The sequence below is a fragment of the Gavialis gangeticus genome, unplaced genomic scaffold (assembly GCF_001723915.1).
Source record: "Gavialis gangeticus isolate Ggan-Ray unplaced genomic scaffold, GavGan_comp1, whole genome shotgun sequence".
In the NCBI taxonomy this organism is placed as follows: Eukaryota; Metazoa; Chordata; order Crocodylia; family Gavialidae; genus Gavialis; species Gavialis gangeticus.
This window is the reverse complement of record NW_017729014.1, coordinates 15,875,763-15,882,829: the sequence shown is the minus strand read 5'-3', so window position 1 is coordinate 15,882,829 and position 7,067 is coordinate 15,875,763. Positions and strand designations below refer to the sequence as shown.

Sequence of the window (7,067 nt, the reverse complement as noted above, 5' to 3'; positions counted from 1 at the left end):
TCTCGTGGACTAGCTGACAGTGGAACTGGGGCTGCTTGCTGTCATAAGACTGGGTTTTGGAACAGTCTAACCCTCACTGAAGTTTAGGATACAAATAGCACGGGAAAGGCCTTATAATAGTAAAATGCTGCAGTTGCCTATAAGGTTTGGGGGCTGGTGAATTAGTAATTGCTTTCTGATAGTATCGAGTTTGATTTCTGGTTTCTTGTTGCCCAGAACAATGAGATTTCAATGCACCCTTGATAGCCTGGTAGTGTAGTAGACTTGTCCTCTAGGAAGGAACTGGGGACCTTTTCAAATTGCTTGGCAGTAACCATATTCCAGTCAAGAAATGGTCATTCCCACCATCAGTGAGAAGGAATGGAGAGTGGTTGCAAAGCTGAGGTTTGGGAAGAGGAGGAAGTGGACCTTTGAGTTTGGGCCTGGATGGAGAGGACGTGCCATACAGAAGGTACAGGAGAAGGCCTCTATTAAACATGTGCTTCTTAATAAGGAGGAGCTTTCCCACTTCATTCCCAGTAGATGGCTAATGTTGCCTGATGTTGGCTGTGGGATTAAGTGCTCAGAGCTACCTTGGATCTGGGTAATTTCCAGTAGCGATTCATTCACTTGGGTTCTAACTTCACAACAAGATCTACAGGAGGTAAAACTGGAGAAGAAAGTGAAGTGGAATAAGAGTAACTGCGAGGGGTGGTATGTATCTAGGTTATTTGACTGCTTTAAACTCAGGATAAATTTATACTTGGAAAGAAGCCCTAATCTTTCCGGACTGTAACTTTGGCAGTTAAAGGCCCTTGGCTGGAGGATTATTTGTGAGACAGTGATTGAGCTCTGTCTCTTGCATGTTTTCTATGGTTGGTATCGAAGCCTGACTGCTCGAGAGAGATTCTGTAATGAAATGGATGTGATGGATGGAGGTGGTTAAAAAATGCTTGTGTGCGCAGCATCTCTCATTTCAGCAGCATCGCCCCATCATTCACTCTCTTCAGGTATGCGTGCCATCCCGCTCTGATCACAGGCTCTTGCATTTTGGGGGATGCTTAATTTAGGTGGCGTGTGTAGCCTCTGGGGCCATCACACGCAGTTTTTGTTCCCCACTGTGTTCAACCAAGGATTTTCCTTCCCTGCCTCTCCCCACTGCTTCTGGTAGCTGAGATTCACTGCAACTTTTTTCCCCCTCTCTAACTGCCTATGTAAAGGTGCTGGAGTTCTTGCCCTGAATTGCTTAACGTCTTCCTAGAGAAGGCAAATAAATAGAAGGGGAACAGTGTCAGAGAGGCCCGGTGACTCACTTAAGGTCAGTAGCAGAGCCAGAAATCAAAAGCAGACCTCCTGGGGTTAGTTGGGTGTCCTGTCTGTTAGGCCACATGGCCTTTTTTGATAGTCCACGCAGTGCCCAAGCAATCTGCTTAGACTGCTAAAAAGGCACTTGCATATTCAGGGTGAAGACTGGCTTCATATCTGGCTTTTTAGAGTCCATATCCATGTTGCCTGCTTTCAACATTAGTGTTGTGGCTGACTTCATTACTTAGCAATCTCTCTCTAACCTGGCTTTGTACTGTTGCTCATTGCATGAGCCCCAAAGACTCCTTTTACATGAATTGTGTCGGCATTCCTTACCAATCAGTTTTCCTGATTGAAATGGTCCCATCTTCTGTGAGATTTGGGTATGCTAGTGTAGAATGGACCTGGCAGTGTAATTATGCTGGGATCTTTGACGTTTAGCACATGCTAGGTATGAACGGAGGAACCAGGAAAAGTGCTTGTTATGCAGCCAGTGAGGAACTGGGCTCTGGAAAGGACTTTATCCATTGGTCTGATGGAGCCTAGCTCTGATGTTTAGGGTCTTTTGGAAGCATGTGATTGGTACTAGTGGTGAACATTTTTGGTTTATCTTGGAGAAAAAGCTGGTACAATGACAAGGATCAAACATGGATCTGGTTCCATCTGCCTCTTTGAATCGGGCTCTGAATTGTTATGGCTAGCTTTGTATCACCTTCAAGACGAGATCCAACCCCTACCCCCTCTCCCTTGGGCAAGTTACCCTTTAAATCTGTTTTAGGGGTGAAGTTGGGATCTACATCCAAATGTAGAGGCTTAGGCTCAGTTCTTCAGTTAGTCTGAACATGTAGGGTATATGATGAGCTATCTGCAGGGAATATTAGATGAATGTAGTTGGTGGGTATCTGTGCCAATGGGGCTTGCTGCACTCCATAGGGATGTCAACCTTGGAGGAGCTTAGGCTTTAACTTTTCAGCAAGTGTGTATAGGAGACCTGTCAGTACTGGAGTCCTAGGCCTCAGCTTTGTGTGGGTTGGTGCCACTGCCTGCCAAACATGACTTTGTTAGCGTGTACTCCTAAATCGCAAAAATTTGTGCCCCTAGTTGCGCTGGTGGAAGCTGAAATAACACGGGCCAGCAGACCTGCCGAATAGACGTCAAGCTGTTTTCACCACATCAGTGACTGGAGGGGTGCCATTTGATTAAAATACCTCTGAATACCTGTGAGGGAGGGTTAGGGGGGAGAGATGGTTTATAATAAAAATTGAAGGTTGCTGCATAGCCACTGCTAAATAAATGCTCTTTCAGTAACTCATGGGTGGCTCCTTTTTTGTCCCAAGTATTTTGAGCTTTGTGAGTATCGTGGCTAAAAGTTTTTTGGCAGTGCATAAATATTTCATGGAGCTGGATTGGCATTCAGATCTATGTGCTAGCATTCATAAATAGACAGTTGACAGTGTTTTCCCCTAAGGTACTGAGTGCCATTGTGGCATGTTTTGCCATTTATTTTTGGACTAAAAGTGGAATTTTTAAGAGATCTTTCAGCAGTGCAGGAAGAAACCATTAAAAAAAATAAAAAGTTACCGCCTATCTCTGCTGCTTCTGTGTGATGTTTTGTATTCAGCAAATTTTATAGAATTGGGATGTTTGGCAGCTGTCGCAGTGAAAGTCATGCTTGTATGGCATTTTGTACTGATGATGGATTAAATACTTGCTCTATTTTGAAGCTGAGCTAGAGATGGAGCTGTATCTTGAGGTTGCAGGGAACAAATGAAACAACACATGCATTTAATTAGGCAAAGCATTTCTTCTGCGGAGGTAACAATGTGGCTGAAGAGGTAGCTAGTTTGTCCACTTATTTGTCCTCCATTCTCCTTGTGGAGGGATTTAGTCGCTTGTGTTTGAAAGGAAAAAGAAGATTTCTTTAAATGTGTGGGGTTTTTTTGTTTCTTTTTTTCGGGGGGGGCGGGAAGGTTGTTTTCAAGTGGAGCCCAGTCCTCCTGCTGACCCATCTCACAGTGAGGCTTTTATCCCTTGCAGCTCTCCTCATTTTTGTAGATCGCAAAAGGGAGACTGGTATATTCTGGGCTATTTTTCACCAAGCATGATGACATTGCCAGTACCAGTAGCTAATGGTGTTGACCCCTACTTGACTGGTTATTGAGTTGTTCAGCTCCCAGGTGATCCTTTTCATCTGGGCATAGCCAGTGCTAGATGTGGCTTTCTGTTTCCCTGCAGTGTAGTCTGCCAGCAAGGCTTATACTTAACTCGGGAGCTTTCACAAATGGAGTTTACACCTTCCAGCCGGAAATCCCACTTGGACCATCATTACATGAGCTTTACAGTGCATTTGGAAACCTATTTGCCTTCCTAACCTCAGATAAAAGACAGCGCTAGCTCTTCACCAGCAGGATAGATACCTGCCTCCTTGACCTGGCACATGCCCGACATTACCACGTAATCTTCCCTTGTAAAATACACATGCAAAGTCAATGCATTTGTCAGTGGAGACTGGTGCACATACAGGTCTCTATATGTGTGCATTCATATTTTGAAGGCACAATTACCACTGTAAGTGACTGAAAATCTCTCTCTCAAGAGCACTGGAGATCAGCTTTGTGTCTATAAAAATGGCATCTTCTAACTGAGCTGGCTTTGGGCATATTCTTTACTAAATGTCATGAAATTGGGCTGATGTAATTTTATATCAAAATAGTTATACTGGAGAAGAATGTTAAAATTAGTATTCTGGTTTAAGTGTGTTCATGCCATGGTTACCGGAGACAGCCAAGGGAGTGTAACGAGACTGAAGGAACATGGCTTTATAGATTTTTCCTTTAGAGCAGAAAAGGGATTCTTAAGGTTTCAGTATGTGACTAGTATTATTACCTTTGAAAATAAATTGCTTGACAACCGGTAAGTCAAATAAAGTGGTGCCAGGGACAGCCATTGGCTGCAGCAGCTAGCTATTGAATGCTAAAGGTGAGACACAAGAGCATGTGACTCCAGATTTATTTTAGCACAAAACCTGAATATGCTGTCTGAAGTCAGTGGCTTGTTCCCACTGGTGGATGTGTAGGGGGTTGTGTGTGTGTGCTGGATGCTTACAGGGTTGTCAGGTTGTCTGCTTGATCTTTCAGCTGTCCAGGTCCTACAGTAGCTGTCCTCGTACCCATGCCCTTTGTAGCCAGGGTTTGTATGTAAAAGTTAACCTTCCCACCCAAAATATTCAGTCCCTAAAGAGCTTCAACCTTCCAGATTTACTACTTGTTCATCTTGCTATGTAAGGTTGTAACTGAGGCAGAAAATAACAGCTCCAGCCGTTCATAAATTACTTTGGCCATTTAAAAAAGGGTGTAGACATGCAAAGATAAGGCACATCTTCTGGTTTGTTGTTTTGTTTTGTTTTTTACTGACATCTAGTATTTTGAATGAAATGGGCCATTGCTCATTAACATAACTGGAGGTCTGAGTAAAGAGCTACAGGATGGCAGACTGATGCTTTACGTTTCTGTAGAATCTCTCTTGGAGCACTTCGAAACGTTCACCAAAAATTACAGCATTTGCTGTTAGAAGCCCTGTAGATACAAATAGGTCCTTTTTCTGCTCACAGTTTGTAGAGTGTCACAACTGGGACCCCAAAGTGCTACTTCAGTATAAATAATATATGAGGTTAAATTCATCCCTATGCAAAAGGCTGACATGAAGCTTATATATCACTTAAGTCTGACTCCAGCAGAGCATTGAGCTTGTGCTGCTGCTTAGCAAATAGCTGAATTTCACTTTGTGGGTGAAATAGGAAAGATGACTAATGCACTGAGTAAATCATTCTCAAGATTGCACAGTGAGCTTCAGAGCCAAGAACAGAGGAAGGAAGCCTGCCTCCTAGTCCCCTGTTCCAACCATTTGACTGTTCCCAAAGTGGAAGCTGCTGTGAGTCCAGATGTTTTGCCCCACAGCTTCTGGATTTGCTGCTCTCTTCCTCACCCCACTTGTCCAAGCTTTCTTCCTGATGCATAGATAACATTTGCGAGTGAGCTGCATATCTGGAAGTCCTGCCAGCCCGTTGGTCTGATGGGCCGCGGTGCTCAGATTTCAGTTGCAGACTATGCATCCAGCCCTCAGTTCTGCCCCTGACGTGTGCGTACAGTGGTGACAGCTGCAGGATGCTCCCATGCTTCTGCTCTTGCTGCGTCCGGTTGGACTGTTGTAACCCACCCTTCACCGTTTCACAAAGCAAGAATATGCTGATTCACAAAGCATATGAATCTGCTACAGCTACAGGGGGCATGAGCTACATTGCAGCTGGGATGCATGGTTGCAGCACATTGGAGGCATATCTGTGCTACCTTTCATCCAGTCTGGCAGAAGGCAGGGCAGGGTAACAGAGACTAACTGATTTGTAGAGACATAAGCTTTCCTGGGTGAAAACCTACATCGTCAGATGCTGTGAATGGATTTGCAGAAAATAGAGATTTTAAATGGAAGGGAATTTAAAGGAAATGAGTAGGAGGCCATGAGGGTCCAGCTGAGAGAGGGAAGGTGGGTTGCATAGGCCAATAGGGATAAACAAGACAAGACAGTATGCCCATTGAGGAACATATGGGTAACCATTGCAGTGAAGACATGGGGACATGAGCTGCAGTATAGGCCAGCTCCCAGGTTAATACCCTGATTTCTTAGTGCAACCCATGCCAAGCATGTCTTAAAACCTGCTGGCCTTTTGCATCTTTGCTACTGTTTTAACCTAGCTAGCTTAGGTAGCTAGTAGTTTCGGCATACTTCCACATGCTGCAGCACACCTGAGGACACTTCAGCTATACCTGTAGTGTTATCCTTAGTTAGAGAGGCATGTGTTTTTGGATCTGGAGGTGCTGGGTTTGATCCCCAGCACTGACTCAAGTGATAGTAATGAAGTAGTGCTTTAGGGTGTATAGGACTGCAGTGGAGGGTCTGCTTCATTTATAGTTCTGGAGGGACTGTGAAATCTAGGGTACCTGGTGAAGCTCTTGCACTTGCCTCTCAGGAGGCTATAATAAAATGGCAACAAGTCATTTAAACAAGCAGTTCTAGAAACTGAATGCAATCTTCATCGGATGGTGCCTTGGCAGCTGGCATGACTAAGGCCTCTGCAAGTCAAGCAGGCTCCTTACCACTCCCCAATGGATTTTGGAGCCATTTATGATTAGTTAAAAGCACCATGAACCCTGCCCTTTATTCTTAACTGGAGGATTGGCTTGGAAAATGAAACTTCAAGCATGTACTAAAAGCTGCAGCACCTTGGTGAATTAGCGCTTAGCTCTGTGTATGCAAAGGTCATGACATGAGCTCAGTCTACAGAGGCTTAGATTTTTAACGGGCTGCTTCTCTGCCTCGGCTTTGTGTGGATGTCGCCTGTAAGTGCTATTTTGAGAATTTGCTGCTCTGGTGTTTTGAAGATAATTGCACCCTGGGGAAAGCAAAATCGGAGCCAGCCATTTCAAATGGGCATTCAGCAACCAACTTGCTGTTGGCTGTAGTCCCCCATTCCCATGTTCCTTATAGGACAATAGAAGAACTATTCCATTTTTATAAGGATTTGTTAATGCAGAAGGCCCTGTGATTTAAGGTCCTAGTCTGGAATTTGAAAGCTGGATTCAATTCGTAGGTTTACTGCTTTGGACCAGGCGCTGCGCTCCTCCTGCAATACGACTTTGCCCATCAGGACTGCAATCTGTTCTCAGTTTTGCCACAGATGATAGGTGACCTTGATCAAGTCACTATTTCTCTTTGTGTTTCCTCCCACT

The 7,067-nt window shown here is 44.4% G+C and overlaps 1 protein-coding gene across 1 annotated transcript in view; it reads left to right on the top strand.

The window, feature by feature from the left end:
* The window catches only part of DVL1 (dishevelled segment polarity protein 1), a 256,248-nt gene that overhangs the window by 61,728 nt on the left and 187,453 nt on the right, over positions 1–7,067 (top strand). The window lies entirely within an intron of this gene.